This window comes from Macaca mulatta, chromosome 13, assembly GCF_049350105.2.
Source record: "Macaca mulatta isolate MMU2019108-1 chromosome 13, T2T-MMU8v2.0, whole genome shotgun sequence".
NCBI lineage: Eukaryota > Metazoa > Chordata > Mammalia > Primates > Cercopithecidae > Macaca > Macaca mulatta.
Genome location: NC_133418.1, coordinates 7,441,464 through 7,463,500, shown reverse-complemented (window position 1 = coordinate 7,463,500; position 22,037 = coordinate 7,441,464). Strand labels below are relative to the sequence as shown.

General features: G+C 43.3%; 1 long non-coding RNA gene across 1 annotated transcript in view; it reads right to left on the bottom strand.

Annotated features, from left to right (window-relative positions):
* LOC144333675 (uncharacterized) overlaps positions 1-21,285 on the bottom strand; it is a 49,902-nt gene extending 28,617 nt beyond the window's left edge. Inside the window, exons 1-2 of the long non-coding RNA XR_013402601.1 lie at positions 21,134-21,285; positions 9,113-9,171 (exon numbers count right to left, since the gene is read on the bottom strand). This is a non-coding gene — a long non-coding RNA (uncharacterized LOC144333675). The remainder of the gene's footprint in view (positions 1-9,112; positions 9,172-21,133) is intronic.
* Positions 21,286-22,037: the final 752 nt, after the last annotated feature.

Here is a 22,037-nt window from a genome sequence, read left to right as displayed (position 1 = left end):
TGTGGGTTCAAAATATGTAAAGCACACATTACAGATTATGAAATAGCCTTAAGAACTGTCTTCAGTTTTTAATTGTATGATAAAAACACATTACTGAATACACCAGTCCCACTGAGAAGTCCAAGGCTGGGAATGAAATTTCTCCAGTCCTTCCCATTTCAAAGTGTCTTGTTCCAAGTAAAAAAACAATTTTTTTTTTTTTTTTTTTTTGAGACAAAGTCTTGCTCTGTCACCCAGGCTGGAGTGCAGTGGTGCGATCTCGGCTCACTGCAACCTCCGCCTCCCGGGTTCGAGCAGTTCTCCTGCCTCAGCCTCCCCAGTAGCTGGGAGTACAAGTGTGTACCACCACGCCCGGCTAATTTTTCATATTTTTAGTAGAGATGGGGTTTCACCACATTTGCCAGGCTGGTCTTGAACTCCTGACCTCAAGTGATCCACCCACCTCAGCCTCCCAAAGTGCCAAGTAAAATATTTTATTGGGAAAATGTCCACAGAATAAGGGGTGTGAGCTTGGTCAGCGGGGAGTGGTTGAAGAGGTGAGGGGGAACCAGGCTCTTCCTGCTATTTCTTTACTAGTGCTGACCCCTTTAGGGGCTTCTATTCCCTTAGAGATGACTGCCAGGGTCTTGCATCTGTACTTTCTGCCCCTTCTCTGAGGGGCCTGAGCCCCCTCAGCCTCCCAGGTTCATTCAGACAAGTTATGGCCTTCATAAAACTGTCTGATTAAATGTATATTGTTGTTTGTCCTCTTTTATTATACATTCTATAAATGCTTAACTCTTTTCATGTATTTTTAAACCAACTGACAAATAATTTTGAGCTTGTCATTAGCATCCTTGTGCTAATGGAATAAAACTTTAAGTTTTGTTACTTAAAACTATGGTTTTTTGGCCGGGCGCGGTGGCTCAAGCCTGTAATCCCAGCACTTTGGGAGGCCGAGACGGGCGGATCACGAGGTCAGGAGATCGAGACCATCCTGGCTAACACGGTGAAACCCCGTCTCTACTAAAAATACAAAAAACTAGCCGGGCGAGGTGGCGGGCGCCTGTAGTCCCAGCTACTCGGGAGGCTGAGGCAGGAGAATGGCGCAAACCCGGGAGGCGGAGCTTGCAGTGAGCTGAGATCCGGCCACTGTACTCCAGCCCGGGCTACAGAGCAAGACTCCGTCTCAAAAAAAAAAAAAAAAAAAACTATGGTTTTCTAAGTTTTAAATTGGGTAACAACAATAAGGATCTGATCATAAAGACAAAAATAAGGCTGGGCATCGTGGCTCATGCCTATAATCCCAGAGGATTGGGAGGTCAAGGACAGAGGATGACTTGAGGCCAGGAGTTCAAGACCAGCCTGAGGGCTGGGCATGGTGGCTCATGCCTGTAATCCCAGGGTATTGGAAAGCCAAGGATAGAGGATGGCTTGAGGCCAGGAGTTCAAGACCAGCCTGAGGGCTAGGTGTGGTGGTTCATGCCTGTAATCTCAGCTTTGGGAGGTCAAAGCCGAGGATCACTTGAGCCCAGGAGTTGGAGACCAGCCTGGGCAACATAATAAGACCCCTTCCCCATCACCATCTCTACAAAATATTTAAAAATTAACCGGGTATGGTGGCACGCACTTGTAATCCTAGTTAGTTGAGAGGCTGAGGTGTGAAGATCACTTGAGCCCAGGAGTTTGAGGTTGCAGAGAGCTGTGATCACACCACTGCAAACCAGTCTAGGGGACAGAGAGAGACCCTGCCTCAAAAAAAGGAGGTGGGGGGACCAGCCTGGGCTGCACAGGAAGACCCCCATCTCTACAAAAGATAAAATTATCCTGTGTCAGAAGACCAGTTGAAAAACAAGTAAAATTTAAACATTAGCTCAGTGTGGTGGCACCCACCTGTAGTCCCAGCTACTGGGGAGACTGAGATGGGAGGTTCACTGGAGCCCAGGAGTTTGAGGTTACAGTGAACTGTGATTGTACCACTGCACTCCAGCCTGAACAACAGAGGGAGATCCTGTCTCTTAAAAAAAGAAAAGAAAAGAAAAAGACACAAATAAAACTAAAGCAGGGTGAATCTCATAAGGGGAAAATTCTGATCAAGACGACTGGAAACAGCTGGGACCAGCCTTTGCCTCTCAGGAAGGAGCTGAGAAAAGATTTTGGCAAATGACGGCCAAGAGGCAGCAGAACCTCTCCTACAGTGAGTGGTTCATAAACTTGACTGTGTTGCCCGCTGCTGCTATAAAAACTACCACAATGTCGGTGGCTTAAAAGAATCTAAGTTTATTTTTTTTTAATTTACTTATTTTTAGAGACAAGAGTCCCTCGCTCCTGGCCCCTTCCCTCTGTTTTCTTTTTTTTTTCTTTTTTGAAATGGAGTCTCGCTCTGTCGCCCAGGCTGGAGTGCAGTGGCCGGATCTCAGCTCACTGCAAGCTCCACCTCCCAGGTTTAGGCCATTCTCCTGCCTCAGCCTCCGGAGTAGCTGGGAGTACAGGCGCTCGCCACCACGCCTGGCTAGTTTTTTTGTGTGTATTTTTTAGTAGAGACAGGGTTTCACCGTGTTAGCCAGGATGGTCTCGATCTCCTGACCTCGTAATCTGCCCGCCTTGGCCTCCCAAAGTGCAGGGATTACAGGCGTGAGCCACCCTCTGTTTTCAAAGGCAGCAATAGCTGGTTCCATCTCTGTGACACTGGCTCTTCTGCCTCCATCTTCCACATTTAAGAGCCCACCCTGATAATTCAGGATATCCTATCTCTTTTACGGTCAGGTGATGAGGAACCTTAATTCCATCTACTATCTGGAGTCTCCTGTGCCATGTAACTTAACATGTACATGGGTTCCAGGGAGTAGGCTGGGCCTTCTTCCAAAGGTCATCATTCTGCCTACCCTACCTGGGGATCTTCAAAAAGTACCGCTACCTGGGCTCCGCCCCAAGAGATTTTGATGTAATTGGCCTTGAGTGTGGCCTGGGCGTCAAGATGCTGTTATGCTCCCCAAGTGATTCGAATGAGCAGCCATTGAAAACCACTGCTCTGGGCTGGCATGGTGTCTCATGCCTGTGATCCCAGCACCTTGCGAGGCCAAGGATCCAGCTACTTGGGAGGCTGCGGCACAAGGATTACCTGAGCCCAGGAGTTGGAGGCTGCAGTGAGCTGCTGTGATTGGGCCACTGCATTCCAGCCTGGACAAGAGTGAGACTCTGACTCAAAAAAAGAAAACCACAAAATCTTCTGCTCCAAGGAGATCATATATTCTATTTCTATACATGTACTTGGCACTGCCATAGATGTGTTTAATCTGTAGGTGCCATTTAACCTTCCCAATGACCTATTTATTTTTAGTTAACAACTAACATTTACAGGCCAGGCACTGTGATGAGTTAGTTGTACTACTATTGTGATGATCTGTCACAAATATTTCATCTTGAGTAATCATCACAACAACCCTATGAAGCAGGTATTATTTTTATTCACATTTTACAGATGATGAAGCCGACTCAAACTTGGCCTGAGGAGGGTGGCCGCGGTGGCTCACACCTGTAATCCCAGCACTTGGGGAGGCTGAGGCAGGTGGATTACCTGAGGACAGGAGTTCAAGACCAGCTTGACCAACATGGCGAAACCCCATCTCTACTAAAAATACAAAAATTAGCTGGGCATGGTGGCGCGTGCCTGTAATCTCGCTACTCGGGAGGCTGAGGCAAGAGAATCACTTGAACCTGAGAGGTGGAAGTTGCAGTGAGCCGAGATTGTGCCACTGCACTTCAGCCTGAGCAATAGAGTGAGACTCTGTCTCAAAAAAAAAAAAAAAAGAAAAGGAAAAAAGAAATGTGCCTGAGGCCATGAAGGTAAACCATGTTGGCCAGAATGGTCTCCAGCTCAGGTTGATCCACCCGCCTCAGCCTCCCCAAGTGCTGGGATTACAGGCATGAGCCACTGTGCCCAGCCCCTGGGTTTTTCTCTTTTTTTCTTTTCTTTTTTTTTTTTTTTTTTTTATTGAAACAAGGTCTCACTCTGTCTCCCAGGCTGGAGTGCAGTGGCCCAAAACTGTGGAAATATCTCACCATTATAAGCCTGTGAGAATGTCTCATTAGATTATTCTTTAATTTTTAAAATTGTTTCAATTATTATTATTATTTTTTGAGACAGGGTCTCACTGTCACCCAGGCTGGAATGAAGTGACTTGATCTCGGCTCACTGCACCCTTGACCTGCCTGAGCTCATGTGATCCTCCTGCCTCAGGCTCCTGAGTAGCTGGGATTACAGCCGTGTGCCACTACGCTCAGCTAATTTTTGTACAGGGTTTCGCCATGTTGGCCAGGCTGGTCTCAAACTCCAGGGTTCAAGCAATTCACCTGCCTCAGCCTCCCAAAGTGCTGGGAACCACCAGCACCAGATCTATTTTTAAATTATTTTAAAATTTTTGTTACTTTTACTTTTCACTTAAAAATTTTTTTTTTTAATTTTTAAAACTTTTATTTTATTTCATTTTTAAAATGTTTAAATTTTTAAATTTGTTAAGGCCTTTTCAGTAGCATCACGTCGTACTCATCCTCCTCTTGCTATTCTAATCTTCTCCCTCCCTACATACACACACACACACACATGTACACACACACACTCACACGTACACACACACACACAGCAACACTCCAGCCCATTGCCTCACAGATTGCTAGGCACCAACAGGCCTACAATTAAAATAGTAATAGCAATGCAGTCATGAATATAAAATAATATAAATTATTCTGCCACTAAGATCCTGTTTTCTTGAGAAAAATATAACTTTTTAGAATAAAAACATAAGGCAGCAACATGAAGGCTCATTTTAAGCTATTACGTTGTATAGACTTGCACTTTCACATGGCCTGTGAAAATATGTATTTACTGAATTTGGATTGTGATCAATAATGACCAGCCTAGAAGACCTCTGAAAGTTTGATCATGCTCTTCCCTCTGGGCAGGCACAGCCTTTCCCTGCAGAGACAGACTGTGAGCTGGAAGGGAGTTCCTTCTCTCAGCGCGTCCTCTGTGCCTGCTTTTCCCATTTGGGTTTTTGAGAGTTCAGAACTCCAGGAAGGATCTTCCTATGCTGGAGATTTCCCTGCGAATGTTTCATTCTGCACAAAGAACCAATCAGAGAGACCTTGGCCTCTCTGTTCCGTCTGTGGACTCTAGAGGCAAATGCGACATCGCATGTGGCCCTATTACAGCTACCGTTAAGCGCACACACATTTCTTTTCTCCCATTATTCGATTTGCACATGCTCACACATCCAAAAGTAACGATATACTTGCATTAAAAGGAATCTAAATTTTGAAACATATTGTAATGAACAGGAAAAATTATTCTATCATCTACATATCTTTTGAAACGTGGGTTTTCCTGGCAAGGTCCTTAAGTTTTGCCTGAGTCCGATATTTCTTATGCAGCAGCGACACAATCATTGCCGACTGATCACCATACACTGGATTTTCATCCTAAATAAGCCCGAGTGTAAGATCCACGCCTCTGCTTCACACTCACCTGTCTTCAGTCAGTGCTCCTCCTTAGAGGTGGTGAGCCCACAGCGATTTATATAGAGTCCTGGTCTCCTTTTAAAAGTGTTGATCTCATCCTCTTTTGGAGAGATTTATGACATCTCATAAATTATAATAATAATCATAATCATTATAAATACTTTGAACTTATATAGGGCCTTTTATTCAAGAATGTCCTGGTAGGCCGGGTGCAGTGGCTCACGCCTGTAATCCCAGCACTTTGGGAGGCCGAGACGGGCGGATCATGAGGTCAGGAGATCGAGACCATCCTGGGCTAACACAGTGAAACCCCGTCTCTACTAAAAATACAAAAAAAAAAATTAGCCAGGCGTAGTGGCGGGCGCCTGTAGTCCCAGCTACTCGGGAGGCTGAGGAAGGAGAATGGCATGAACCTGGGAGGCAGAGTTTGCAGTGAGCCGAGATTGCGCCACCGCATCCAGCCTGGGCAACAGAGCGAGACTCTGTCTCAAAACAAAAACGAAAACAAAAACAAAAACAAAACAATGTCCTGGCATTTTGCAAACATTAACCAATTCGTTTCTTGCCATACCTCAGAAGGCAGATCCTAGTTGTAGTTTAACTTTGACACATTCAGATCTAACACTTGTTTTTATTCACATCAGTTGCTGGGAATGTGGGTTAGGTAAGAAAGCAAGGAAGGGAGAGAGACAGAGAAAGAGAGAGAGTGAGAAGGGATGAAGGGAGAAGGAAGGGAGGAAGGGAAGGAAGAAAAGGAAAAAGGAAGGAAGGAAGGAGGGGGGAGGGAGGGAATTGAATTTGATGTGTCAGAAACTCATTATTAGTTTGTATTTCAGGTAAGCAGAGCTCCTAGACTGGGGTTGGCAACTTTTTCTTATAGGCCCACATAGGCTTTTGGGCTACGTGGTCTTTGTCGTAAATACTCGCCTCTGACATTGTAGCACGAGAGCCATCATAGATAATATTTAAATGAATGGCCATGACTGTTCCAAAAAACTTTCTTTACCACACAGGTGGTGGCCCTAGGGCCGTAGGTTGCTGGCACTGTTCTGAACTACCGAGAGATACCAATCCACAGGTCCTCAGTTCAGCCACATGGGGAGAGGTGATCGGCTGGATGATGCTATTTTATAGACACCCAGGACCTACATCGTGTTCCAAATGTCTACATCAATAAGTACTTTGAGAGGGTTCGTATGAAGTTTCCAGGAAGGATTATTTCCCCAGTTGTGGAAAGGGTGCATTTCATGACTGAAACAGGGAGCCCCTCCCTCACCACGCCCTGTGCCCCAGTTCAGCTGAACAGCTTGAATTTTCCCAAACACAGCACCAGTTTGCACTAGGCCTTCCTACAGGCTCTTTCCTTTTTATCTAACCCCTCAGGGACAGGGGCTGTGTCTCATTTGACTTTGTAACACCAGCGTGCAACACTCTGCCTGACACATATTAGACACTCGATAAAAAACATGGAATCGATGGCGCTTATCGGCTGGTTGGTATATAGTCTGACTCTTCTGCATCCTCTGCCTTAGCTCCTTCCCCACACCACACCTCAAACACAAGCTCCATGAGAACTGTGAATCTGGCTACTTCATTTATAAGACTGAGTCTTCAGTGCCCAGATAACAGCCTGGCACATTGTAAGTGTTTAGTAAATCTCTGTGGAATTAGTCAATGAATAAAGAATTCCTACAACCTCACCCAGCAAGATTTGAACTGGGTTTCCAATGCTGGGCCCCAGTTAGACGTGTGTTCCTTGTGTTTCAAGCAACATGTGGATATTTCTAACATAGCACCTACAGCACTTGGGTCTGTTGTTGTCTTGAGAACAAAAACAAAGGCTTTTTTCCCCGTTTTCCTTATGGCACATAAGGGGTATTCAATACATGTTTATGGAATGAGTAAATGAATGATTTAAAGCGTATTGATGACTTTTTGGAAGTCACTGACTCTGCATCCTCAGTGCAGACTTGGAGGGTTAAGATTCTGTTGTTCTCGGCTAGGCACAGAGCCTCACGCCTGTAATCCCAGCGCTTTGGGAGGCCGAGGCAGGTGGATCACTTGAGGTCAGGAGTTCAGACCAGCCTGGCCAACATGGCGAAACCCCATCTCTACTAAAAATATAAAAAATAGCCAGGCATGGTGGCAGGCGCCTGTAATCCCAGCTACTCGGGAGGCTGAGGCCCGAGAATCACTTGAACCAGGAGGCAGAGGTTGCAGTAAGCCAAGATCATGCCAGTGTACTCCAGCCTGGGCCACAGAGCGAGGCTCCATTTAAAAAAATAAATAAATAAAAGATCTTGTTGTTCTCTACCTGTGGCTGAGATGGTGAGACCACAAGGCAGGGCACCGTGAGCAAGGATCCAGATTTGGACACCCTGGGAGTTCCTGAACTTTTACTCTGGGAGGGGAGTGTGAGAACACTGGATTCCTCTCTGTTGTTGGCAGAGTTGGGGTAAAAAGAGAACTAATGCACCCATTAAAAACTATATCCTGACTCCCAAAATGCAACTCTTTCATTTTTTTTCCAGCAAGCTCTAGCACATACCAACAATTCAAATGTATTACAATGTGGGGAAATTTGGGGATGCCCGGCCCCACCTACAAAAGCACGCTGTCATCAGCCCAGAGGGCCACGTCCGCATCCTGGGAGGTTCTCCTGGGCAGCGGCCAGCATGTTGACTGGCAATGGCTCCACAGAGACGATGCCCACCTGCGTCCTCAGGCTTGTTCAGTCCTTGCCAGCCCCTGTATGGATAACCTTCCTTTCAAAGAGCAGGCATACACTCTCAAATACTCACCTCCCAGACAGAGGGAGGATCCGAGACAGCCGGTGTGGGAGTGGAGGAGGTATTGAAAATTTAGGTCGAGCATGGTGTTTCAGCCCTGTAATCCCAGTTTTGGGGAGGCTTGGAGGGAGGATTTACTTGAGGCCAGGAGTTCAAGACCAGCCTGGGCAACATAGTGAGACCCTCCATCTCTACAAGAAATGAAAACAAAACCATAGCTGGGCATCATGGATCACACCTGAATCCCAGCACTTTGGGAGGCTGGGGAGGGAGGATTTGCTGCAGGCCAGGAGTTCAAGACCAGCCTGGGCAACATAGTGAAACCCTCTATCTCTAAAAGAAATGAAAAAAACAAAACAAAAACGTAGCTGGGCATCATGGCACACACCTGAATCCCAGCACTTTGGAAGGCTAAGGTGGGCAGATCACTTGAGGTTAGGAGTTTGAGACCAGCCTGAGCAGTATGGTGAAACCCTAGCTACTAAAAATACAAAAATTAGTGGGTCGTGCTGGCCACCTATAATCCCAGCTGCTCAGGAGGCTGAGGCATGAGAATTGCTTGAACCTGGGTGACAGAGGTTGCAGTGGGCCGAGATTGAGATCGTGCCACTGCACTCCAGCCATGTTGACAAAGCAAGACTCCGTCTTAAAAAAAAAAAGAAAGAAAGAAAAGAAAAGAAAAAGAAAAAAAGAATGCTTGCTGCACCTGGACTTAGATGGGACTAAGCAGAAACAGCACAAGATATTCCTTGCCACACCCTCAGGGCCAGGTGAGCTGTGACTACACCTTCCCATTAGTGTCTCAAATGAATTCAGTCTTCTCTTACTTTTACTCCAGGTTCTGACTGGTACTTGTTCCAAGGAGCACAAATTAGTCACCAAAAGCCTGTAAAATGAAAACAGAGCTTTAGAGAAAATTACCTTGCAGGCACCAAAAAGAATAATTTCACACATCAGAAAAGCAGACTTCCTAAAAATCCTCTTCGTTCAGTGGTCTCTTCAAAGTTTCAGACAGTGTCTGCTCCCACTCATATTATTTCTCCTCTGAAATGTCTCCTAAACATCTTCCTCCTGGCCAGGAGCGGCGGCTCATGCCTGTAATCCCGGCACTTTAGGAGGCCGAGGCAGGTGGATCACCTGAGGTCAGGAGTTTGAGACCAGCCTGGCCAATATGGTGAAACCCCGTCTCTACTAAAAATACAAAAAATTAGCTGGACGTGGTGGTGTGCACCTGTAATCCCAGCTACTCAGGGGGCTGAGACAGGAGAATTGCTTGAACCCAGGAGGAAGAGGTTACAGGGAGCCAAGATTGCGCCACTGCACTCCAGCTGGGATGACAGGAGGGAAACTCCGTCTCAAATAAATAAATACAGTCTTCTTCCTCATTCCGTCTGTCTGGTACCTCTTAACATTTCCTATTACTCCAATATTGTAATAAATATTATAAGAAAAGACACGGTTGCATACAGGTTGAAAGTATTTCTTGAGGATATCAGGATCGTTTGCAAATGTCATCTCTTTGAGTTCTCATTAATTCACCTGAATTGACAGCTGACGAAAGTGACTTCCTTGAGAATGGAGGAGCTCAGCTAGAAACCCAAGTCTAGGCTGACATCAAAGCTTCCTTTCCTGTGGGTACTATCCCTGGCTGCATTCAGCTCTTAAGTTCTAGGTAATTCCTTTTAGGCAGGTGCTTCCTGGACTCTTGCTTCTTCAGTCTCCTGTCCCACATTCCAGCTGCCTTTAGTCCCAAGGGGAGCTATTGTGTCCTGTTCCCATAAATTCCTCTGAGAAATGGCTTCTCATGAATCCTGCCTCTCTATGATGACTTCCAACTCCTCGCCTGCTGCACCTGGGTCCCCAAGCCTAAGAATCCTAGAAGCTGAGGAGGGCGTCCTCCCTCCAGCCTCCTGGACACTCCGCAGGCACATGACGGTCAGATTTATGTTTTCAAAAGTGTCCCCTGGCTGCTGATTGCATTGGAGGTGAGCCAGAATGACTCGGGAGACTTCACAGAAGACCAGATGAGAGATGACAGTTGGACTAGAGTGATGGGGCTATGACTTGGCTGTGTCCCCACTGAAATCTCATCTCAAACTGTAGCTCCCATAATTCCCTGTGTTGTGGGAGGGAGGCAATGGGAGATAATTAAATCATGGAGGTGATTTCCCTCATACTGTTCTCATGGTAGTGAATAAGTCTCACGAGATCTGATGATTTTATAAGAAGAAACCCCTTTTGCTTGGCTCTCACTCTTGTCTGCTGCCATGTGAGACGTAACTTTCATCTTCTGCCATGATTGTGAGGCCTCCCCAGCCGTGTGGAACTGTGAGTCCATTAAACCTCTTTCTTGTGTAAATTGCTCAGTCTCAGGTATGTCTTTGTCAGCAGCATGAAAGTGGACTCATACAGATGGCTAAGACAAACGGAAAGATACTACGGATCCATTTTAGAGGTGGAATTGACAGGACTCAGTTAGGGACAACATGCCAAGGATGAGAAAAGAAGAGGACATAAGTGCCTGGGAGGATGGAACTAAGTCTGGAATGCTGAAGATAAAAGCACATTTACAAAAGAAGATAAAGTTTTAGGCTGGGTGGAGTGGCTCATGTCTGTGGTTCCAACACTTCAGGAGGTCAAGGCACTTCAACACCAGCCTGGGCAACACAGCAAGACCCTGTCTCTATTTACGAAAAAGAAAAAGAAAGGGTTAAGTTTTAACTCCCTTTTAACTCCCGTGTAACAAACCTACACATGTACACCTCAATCTAAAAATGTTTTTAAAGACAAAAAATAACAAATGCTGGTGTAAACGTGAAGAAATTGAGCCCTTATACACTCTCGGTGGGTATATATACTAATCTAGCCATTATGGAAAACAGTATGGAGGTTCCTCGAAAAATTAAAAGTAGAAGTGCCATATGACCCAGAAATTTCACTGCTGGGTATGTTTTCAAAGAAAATGAATACGTCAAAGGGAAATACATACTCCCATGTTTACTGCAGCATTATTTATAATAGCCAAGATACAGAATCATCCTAAGTGTCCATCAACACGAGTGGATAAAGAAAATGCAGTATATGGCCGGGCGCGGTGGCTCAAGCCTGTAATCCCAGCACTTTGGGAGGCCGAGACGGGCGGATCACGAGGTCAAGAGGTCAACCATCCTGGCTAACCCGGTGAAACCCTGTCTCTACTAAAAAAATACAAAAAATTAGCCGGACGAGGTGGCGGCGCCTGTAGTCCCAGCTACTCGGGAGGCTGAGGCAGGAGAATGGCATGAACCCGGGAGGCAGAGCTTGCAGTGAGCTGAGATCCGGCCACTGCACTCCAGGCTGGGCGACAGAGCCAGACTCCGTCTCAAAAAAAAAACAAAAAAACAAAAAACTAGCCGGGCGAGGTGGCGGGCGCCTGTAGTCCCGGCTACTCGGGAGGCTGAGGCAGGAGAATGGCGTAAAAACCCGGGAGGCAGAGCTTGCAGTGAGCTGAGATCCGGCCACTGCACTCCAGCCTGGGCGACACAGCGAGACTCCGTCTCAAAAAAAAAAAGAAAATGCAGTATATATACATAACGGAATAATACTTTGTCATTAAAAAGCATGAAACCCTGTCATTTGCAGCAACACGATGAACCTAAAGGACATTAAGGGAAATAAGGCACAGAAGGACAAAATCAAATGATCTCACCCATTTGTGAAATCTAAAAAGGTTGATCTCATGTAATAGCCAGGTGTGGTGGCTCATGCTTGTAATCCCAACACTTTGGGAGGCCAAAGCAGGCAGATTACCTGAGTCAGGAGTTCAAGACCAGCCTGGCCAACATGGAGAAACCCCGTCTCCCCTAATAAAAATACAAAAATTAGCCGGGCATGGTGGTGGGCACCTGTAATCCCAGCTACTCAGGAGGCTGGGGCAGGAGAATTGCTTGATCCCGGAAGGTGGAGGGTGCAGTGAGCCGAGATCCTGCCACTGCACTCCAGCCTGGGAGACAGAGCGAGACTCCATCTCAAGAAAAAAAAAAAATGAGAAAAAAAAGGTAATCTCATAGAAGTACAGAGCAGAATAGTGGCTACTACAGGCTGGGGAGGAATGAGGAGAGAGTGGTTGAGTGCAAAATTACAGCTAGATAAGAGGAGTAAGTTCTGGTGTCCTACTGCACACTGCAGTGACTATATTTAACAATATTGTATATTTCAAAATATCTAAAAGGGAAGCTATTTAATATTATCATCACAAGGAAATGATAAGTATTTGAGGTGATGGATATGCTAAATACCCTCATTTGATCATTACATAACTTATCCTATAAATCTATGCAATTCTTATGTTTAAATGAAAAATAAAATTTTTCCTGTAATCCCAGCACTTTGGGAGGCCGAGACGGGCGGATCACGAGGTCAGGAGATCGAGACCGTCCTGGCTAACATGGTGAAATGCCGTCTCTACTAAAAATACAAAAAAAAAACAACTAGCCGGGCGAGGTGGTGGGTGCCTGTAGTCCCAACTACGTGGGAGGCTGAGGCAGGAGAATGGCGTGAACCTGGGAGGCGGAGCTTGCAGTGAGCTGAGATCCGGCCACTGCACTCTAGCCTGGGTGACAAAGCGAGACACCATCTCAAAAAAAAAAAGAAAAAGAAAAAAAGAAAGAGAAAATTTTTACAAAATACATAATTTCTTATAAGTAACAAACACATAAAAAAGGAGAGGCCAGAAAATTGAATCCAGCCATCTAAATGGACATGGAACCCACTTAGCATGACAGACTCAAGAATCAGACTTTGAGACAAGTATGAACGTTTTCACTGTAAAAGAGGATCCAGGAGATCTGAAAGGAAAAGCCAGGGACATGGTGGCTCATAGCACAAGCTTCTAAGGAGCAAGAGATTTTCTAATAGGAAGAGTGGAGTAATGGTTTTAAAGGAATTAGAAGGAGCAAGGAGAAGGAACACCCCACCCACATTCTCACCCCGAAGTAGTTTAGAGTTTGAAAGAATGAGTACTCTCTACTTGAGATACAAGGGAAACAGTGTCCTCAAGAGAAACCAGGTACAGTTAAAGCCAGGAGTCACAGGAGACCGTCAATAAAGAAGCACTCTCAGGGAATAGGGGAGTTTGCTAAATCATGTAGCTGGACTTCAGAGAGTATAACGCAAAGTTTTGTCAAATAATTAGACAGGAAAAGGATGTTGGGGAAAAATCAGAATATTATGGTGATGTTGATGAAAAGAGTTAAACTTTGTAAAATATTTTAAGAGATGTATTCTGAGCCAAATATGAGTGACCATGGCCTGTAACATGGCCCTCAGGAGTGTTGGGGGCCGCACCGGGGGTGGTGGAGAATGAAAGAACACACTCAAAGACAAAGACACACAGAGAACATGGCGGCCGCACTCAGAGCCTCCGCCTCACTTTATTTATACTCCATAAACCTCACGTCAGCAGAAAGAATGCAATGCAAAACAAACTTTCTTTTCCCACATGTAACCTTCTACTCAGTACCTTGTTTCTATATTCTTTCTTATCTACCCGCCTTCTTGGCGCCTACGGGAGTTCATTAAAAGTTCAGTTGGAGATACTGTCTTTGAGCCCTATATATTCTCAGCATACTGTTTTCAAAGGCCCCTGCATTTCCCCCCTTTTAATTTTGTTTTGCCTCAATCCTAAAAAGGTAGCCCATATTTGTTCCTGTGTTTTCTTTTGTTTTTGGTGGCGACGGAGGGAGCATCGAATCACCAAAAGAAGTAGACCCAAACCAAGTGCCCAAAGCAATATACTTCCAGAGATTGTAGAAATCCATGTTTTTATCTGAGTCCATGGGTTAAAGGCAGCAAGGCACTGCCCCAGCTCCTGCAAGGTTACAGTTCCAGACAGCACATGTAATTGTTGTGAAACTAGGCCTCATAAAACTTAGAAACTAGGCCTCATATAAAAAAAATTAACACCAGGTGGCTCTAGATAGGGTCCCACCCTGCCAATTCCGGGAAACAACCTCATGGGGTCCCACCCTGCCTCGAAGTTCCCGGAATCAGCAACTCCAAGAAAAAACCTCATAAGGTCCTGCTCTAACCAATTAGAACAAGACACCTTGCTCAGGCCATAGCTAGACCCAATTACCACGCGCCTAAAGCTTTGTTTGAATTTCGCGCCTTAAGCTGTGTTTGAACTTGTGTTTGCCTATATAAACAACCTGTAACAAGCACTCGGGGTCCCAGGGCCAACTTAGAGCTTGGGACCCTAGCGCGCTAGTAATAAATAACTCTCTGCTGTGAATCTCGTGTCGGTGATCCTTCGCGGCGACCCCTGCCCAGGAGGGAATCGACAGTTCGGTTCCAACAGTTGTCGAAATGCTTCGGAAATGTTCTGAGTGAGCTCTTGAATGTCCAAACTAATATTTTTACGGCCAATTAATAATTTTCGGATTAGTCCAATTTTGAGAGATGTTAAAAGGCACAGGCGTTACACAAAATTGAGTGGAATTCCAATCACATTGTAATGTTACCCGAGTACTGAGGACAGTGAGCTGATCTCCAAGCCATGTCAATGCTTGCTCCATGTTGTCCAATCTTTCAGCAAGTTGAGAATCAATGTTTCGTTGTTGAAGCCATAACCGGTGAGATTGTTCATGCCATTGCTGCACAAATTCAGCATTTTGTATGCTTTGATGAAGAGCGAGCCCTGCTACAGCCGCAGTGGAGGCAATGGCAACAAGACTCATCACCGAGGCAATTATAAGTCCAAGGGCACGGCGGGTTCGCTGGAGAGAAGTCCAAATATAAGTTTCAAGAGGTGATGCCCCCCACGGTCGCGTAAGATTAACAGGTAGCCAAATTTCCTTACGAGCCCTGAGGATATAAATATCCCCAGCAAAGTTGTGCCACCAAGAATGATTGAGGCAAGACAAAAATGTACACGTATTTGTACAATTAACAATTCCCGTATTATTATCGCATGTCAAATTCCCTGCTAATAATAGGTAGGGCTTACAGACACAAGCAATAATATATCGAGAGGTATTCCGATATAACTGAATATGAAAGGAATTAGTTGGGTTAGAAAGATTAAGAGACATATTCCCCACAAAAGTGCTAATGGCATCGCCTGCAGCTAACAACTTCCAAAGATGACTCTGTACTTAGGCCTCCTTCACACCATACCAAGGTTTCATTATTGTTAGCAGCAATACTTTTATTTACCCGGTGCCATTTCAAAGGTATGTGACTAAATTTTATTTGAAAATCACCATGCACACTTCAATCAGTTATTTGCATCCCATTGTATTCTAATAAAATCCGGGTTTTATTTCCCCGACATAGTTGCCACTCCAGCACCTCAATATTAGGAGAAACCTCTGGAATAGGACAAAAAGGTAAAGAACTAGGAATAGTTTCATTACTATATACAGTATGATTATAATAACAGTATTAGCAGCCACATGACTATGATTATAGCGAACAAGCCAGGCTTCATGTGATTTTTGGAGACAATGAGAACTATTTCCCATGCATATTGGAAGTTCTTCCACTCCAAATTGGTATGTGCTGATTATAATTGCTGTTTCCCGTTCTATGTTGTCCTTGTCCATATAGGGGGACGGCATCCAAGTAATGTTATTGGTGAAAACCTTAATTTCCGCCTCCCCCCAGACGACTCCCTGATACAAGGGCGGAAAGTGAATATAAGTCCAATATTCATACAAAGCCTCACTAAGGGAAATAAGTCCCCCGCCGAGGCACATCCAACAAAGGAAGAAATGCATGCTGAATCCAGTTTTCTTTTCAACAGGGTTTCAATCATCTTGTAGGAAACCACTCAGGTCTGCTCCCTGTAAGGACAAGAGCATAGCCCCGTCCCTGTTTTAGAACTTGCCCTTGAACATACTTACCTTCTTCATTAGGATACCAAATCTTTAAATTGTCAGCGGGGACTATCACCGAGGGAGGTGAGGAAAGATGGGTTACGGCAGCGGAGTCTTGCAATTGTCTCCATAGATTCAAAAAATAATTAAGGTAAAAAGAACCTTCAAAATCAAAAAAATTAAGGTAGAAAGGTTAACCTTCAAAAAAATCTGGTTTTTTTGGGGGGGGGCTCATTTCCCCCTTTTTGTTTTAATAGTTGAGTTTTTAAAGTTAAATTTGCATGCTCAATGATGGCTTGACCTTGACTGTTGCCCGGGATCCCGGTGATATGTTGAATATTGTATTGCTGTAAGAAAACTTGTAATTTATGAGAGACATAGGCAGGGGCATTATCAGTTTTAAGTATAGAAGGAATGCCCATGATGGCAAAACAAGCTAAGAGATGTGTAATAACAGAATCAGCTTTCTCAGATGGCAACGGAGTGGCCCATTGAAAATGAGAAAAAGTATCAATGGTATGATGAACATACTTTAATCGTCCAAAAGAAGGAATATGTATAACATCCATTTGCCAAATTTGATTAACTTGAGTACCTCTCGGGTTAACTCCAGGATGGAAGGATGGAATGCTCAAAGGAGCACAGAAAGGACAAGCTCGAATAAGAGAACGAGCTTATTTATGAGTTAAATGAAACCGTCGTTGAAGGCCAGAACTATTAGTGTGATGTAGAGCATGTTCTTGTTCTGCAGCCTGCAAGTGGCCAATTAGAAGTGAATCAATCTGAGTATTTCCATGAACTAATGGTCCAGGCAGTTGAGAATGAGAACAAAGATGAGTGATGAATAAAGGAGCTCGACGTTGGCTCAAAGCAGAAAATAACAAGGAAAAGAGTTTTTGAAGAGAAGAAGTAGCACAAAGAGGTAAAGTGGCCTGAGAAATATAAGAAGTAACATAAACGGCATATTGAGAATCACTAACAATATTACAACCAGTAGTAGGGAAATCAAGTAAGACCATGAGAATAGCAAACAATTCTCCCTGTTGCACCGAGGGATAAGGATAAACTATAACTCAAGATTGATGAAGCTTCTTGCCAAGAATCAGAAGTTGCAAGAAGATAAATGATCTGACTATGAGTGAATTGAGAGATAATTAAGGAAGGATCTCCTCCCCAAAGTTGTCGACAGTGATGCCGTCCTTTGATGATCAGTTCAGCTAAACGATCGATATAAGTAGCCAAGCGTTTAGATGTTTTATTGGACAAAAAGATCCATTCTAGCGGCCGATTGGTCTGATGAATCATTCCTGTAGGAGAATGTAAAGTATGAAATAAACAAAGGGAAAGGGGAACATTGGGAAGGATATAATGTAAATGAGCCTTTTGAAGTTGCTCTTCCACAAGCTGGAGTTCCTGTAAAGCCAAAGGAGTTAAATGACGTGAGCTGTCCAAGTGACTGTCTCCTTCTAGAATAGAAAAAAGATGTTGTAACTGAATAGAGAAAAAACAATTTTTGAGATCTATGACCATTAATTTTTAACTTTGTGGGATAAGGGCAGGATTAGGAAGACCAGGCTGTAAACTTTCCCTAGGTTTAATGTAAACATTTATAGTTTTAAGACAAGACAGAGACAGGAATTCCATGCAGAAATACGTGGCTTTATATTCCTCTCAGCCATTTGTTTTTTGATTTACTCTTTTAGAGTCCTAAGTATTTCTTTAAATAATGGTCACTGTTTCACCTAAATAGGAGTGGTGGCTATGAGTTTAAAGGATTGTATCCCATTTTGAACATCATATTTTTGGTAGCTGAGGAAATATGAGGAATGTTTAAAAAAGCAGCAAATTATTGTGAAAGATCTTGTTCCCAAAAATTAATATTGATAGGAACAATATAAAAATAAAAAAAACCACTTGACCTTGTTGACCTTTAGGACCGACACAGGTTAAAGGTTCTATGTCTTGATAAACCACAGAAGCAGCACCCAAGCCAGTGAGTATAACTGAAACTTGTCTTTTTTCCTATTGTATAGGCCTCTAATTTAAACAAATAATAGACATATTCACCACCGTATCAATTAACCCTTTAAAAACTATTTCATTAATGTGCAACGAACATAAGGGCTTTTGATTAGAAACTAAAGTTTCCCAAAAAACAGTTTTTTCTGTGCTACCAAACCCTCCCTATTGAGAATACGTTCCCCTGCCTCTAGGCATATAAATTTTGAGACTTGAACCATAATAAGAATTTTATTAGTAACATCATGTCCTTTTGGCAAAGGGCCACACACTCTAATAGCTAATTTATATACTCCTCTATTAGGAGACAAAGTATAAGGCTGAGTAATAACTAAGTCAGCAGCGGTGCTCTGCTTAGTTGCCACATAAAGCTGAGAAACTGGGGTAAGGTGTGGGATCCTTAAGGAGGACTTGAATTTATTCCTTGATGTTGTAGGCCATTGCTCACTGGGTATTGTATGCAGATTTAGTCAATAACAAATATTTGCAAACAAATAAGGTGATTACAGGTACAGAAATTCAGTTCGTAGCTTACTATTCAATAGAGTATCTGCTTTGTAAAAGATGGTGGACCACAAAATACTCAACGGATTTTGGTTTTCAAAACACAGTGATACTATCCAAGGCTAAATGGATACTTGAAATTGGGATTGGATCTGGTGCTGAGATACAACTTTTACTTAGTTATTGATTTTTCTTTCCTCCGATTATTCCAAGGAGGGTGACTACCATTTTTGTACTTTATAGAGCAGTCTAGAGGAAAGGGTTAAGCATGTAAGCTCTGGGGACAGAAAGTCATATTTTCAAAATATAATAGCTATATGACCTTGGATATATTTATAAAACTGTCTTAACTCTGTTTTCCTGTCTACAAAATGGTAATAATTATAAAATTTGTCAGTCTTAAAGGGATGTTGGAAGAACTAAATGCAAGTGAAGATTTTTTCACAGTAGTAGACATATAGTAAGTACCCAGTATACTATGGCTATTATTACTATTATTATTGTTAATACTACGTCTATTTATTTTAGCTCTTTAATGTAACAAGTGCAGAACCATAATCTCACATCCTTCAGAGTCACGCTGATCTTGTATTTTTTGGTCCTTTGACTAGTTTAGTGATTTATTACAAGAAACCTAGTTAGTTTGTGCATTCTTTTCCTTTCTTATATTTCTCATTTGTAAAGACTGATTAACCAACTACACTTTCAGACCTGGTGACATAAATTGTTGGGGCCCCAAGCCTGTGGGCCCCGGCTCCCATTTCCCAGGAGAGGAGACAGTAAATTTCCACTTTTATCAGTTTTGAAACGACATTTATTTGTCCAATGTCGACCTTTACCACAACATTTGTACACCTCTAAAGGCAGCTTTCTGCCTTGAGGGATAAAAGTGTTCAATTTTTATGACATTCTTTTTTGAAATGTCTAGGTTTACCACACTGAAAGCAAACACCTTGTTTGTTATTTCCTTTTAAGGCTTTAGACAAAGCTCCAGCAAATAATTGAGCATTATAAATAGCCCCTCCAACACTAACACAAGTTTTAATATATTTATCTAAGTTGGCCCCATTGGCCTTTAATGATTTTAACAATTTTTGACAGTCAGCATAAGCATTTTTAAAAGACAACGTTTGTAACAAAATTTTTGAAGCAAGGTCAGCACCCACAATTTTCAAGACAGCATCCTGAAGACGGGCTACGAAATCTGAATATTGTTCATTTGTGCCCTGTAAAATCTTCACAGAGGAAAGGGAAGATTTTCCTGTTATCTCTACCTTATTTTAGGCCCTTAAAAACAAAGTCTTGATTTGAGTAAGGGCAACATCTTCTAGACCAGCCTGAGCACTAAGAGTAGCATATTGGCCCGTGCCTGTGAGTTGTTCCTCAATGGGTCCAGGGGGATCACACATAACATTTTTTCTAGCCTGTACATACGCCTTGTTCATTTACCAGCTGTGCAATTGTAACCACTGAGAACGATCAAGAAAAGCCTTCCCCAAAGTCTTCCAGTCTATAGAAATTATCAAATTTTCTGATGAAAAAATATCAAGAAGACCAAGGATAGGGGTTCATAGTTAGAAATGGCAGCTTTCATTTCTTTTAAAAATTTAATTTGTAAGGCATTAAATTGGACATTATTGCCACCATTTGAAAACTGAGCATTAGGAGCAAAAGCAGCACAAATAATTGGAAACAGATCCAGCTCCTTAAATTTTTTTTTTTTTTTTTAATCTTTTCCTTTTCTCCCTCCCCCAATGGCGGGCAAGGCACTGAGAAAACTTTGCCAAACAAAGGTAAAGATAAGGAAGCCCGGGGGTTGGAGGCACTGGAAAATTCTCTTTTAACAGGGCAGAAGGAAAAGAAACAGGGAAAGCTCACAAAGGTGAATTAGAAGAATGTATCTGTAATATTTGTTGAAGCATTTCCATAATACACTGCATGTCAGAATTTCCCTTAGAAGAAGGAAGAGCTGGCTTTTTCTCTTCTCCCCCTTTTGCTACCCTGGCACAAATGGGCTCCATTTCAGATTTATTTTATTTTATTTTTCCAAATCCTCAGATACCTTTCCTCCTGTGGCTACATTACCACACTCCGAATCAGTCTCAAGTAACTCTAATGTATGAGTGATAGAGTTATACAAGGCCCACAATTTTAGAGGCATAATATCCCCTAACTGGAGAGCTCTAAGCAAAGCTTTTACTACCTGTAACCATTTTTTCCGATTCAGCTGCACTTTAGTCTGATACTGAAACCAGTAACAATGTTATTCAACATGGGCAAACAATCGCTTCAAAGTCTTTTTCTTTCACTTCTACTCCCATAGACAGCAACAGTCCTTGAAACAGCCATAAATATTCTGAGGCCAGAGAGATGGAATTCCCATAATGAAAGCTTAAGAAGGTTCCCCTTAACAATATCTGAGCCTTACCCGCTCCTAGGGGGTTCCCCTTCTTGTTCTCCCCTACTCACCGGTGCTGACCCTGCTCGCTGCGCCACTTGTTGGGGGCCGCACCGGGGGTGGTGGAGAATGAAAGAACACACAAAAGACAAAGACACACAGAGAACATGGCGGCCGCACTCAGAGCCTCTGCCTCACTTTATTTATACTCCATAAACCTCACGTCAGCAGAAAGAATGCAATGCAAAACAAACTTTCTTTTCCCACATGTAACCTTCTACTCAGTACCTTGTTTCTATATTCTTTCTTATCTACCTGCCTTCTTGGCGCCTACGGGAGTTCATTAAAAGTTCAGTTGGAGATACTGTCCTTGAGCCCTATATATTCTCAGCATACTGTTTTCAAAGGCCCCTGCACAGGAGGTTCTGAGAATATGTGCCCAAGGTGGTTGGGGTACAGCTTGGTTTTATATGTTTTAGGAAGGCATGAGAAATTACATTTAAGAAATACATTGGTTTGGTTTAGAACGATGGGACAATTTAAAGTGGGGCTGCCAGGATATAGGTAAATTTAAAGTTTTTTGGTTGACAATTGATTGAGTTTGTTTAAAGACTTGGCATTGACAGGAATGTTTAGCTTACAGATAAAGGATTGTGGAGACTAAGTTTTATTGTGCAGAAGAAGCTCTCAGATAGCAAACTTTAGAGAGAGCATGTTGTAAAATGTTTCTTATCAGACTTAAAAGGATGCCTGGCTCTTAGTCCGTTATCTCCTGGATCTAGAAAGAAAGGAAGGGAAACAAACGGGGAGGGGGTTCTCTATAGAATGTGGATTTTTCCCACAAGAAACTTTGCAGGGCAATTTTAAGGTATGGCAAGGAAATACATTTTGGGGTTAAATATTGTTTCCTTGTCTTATGTTATGCCAGAGTTAGATTAAGTAAGTCACAGGTGGGACGCGGTGGGTCACACCTGT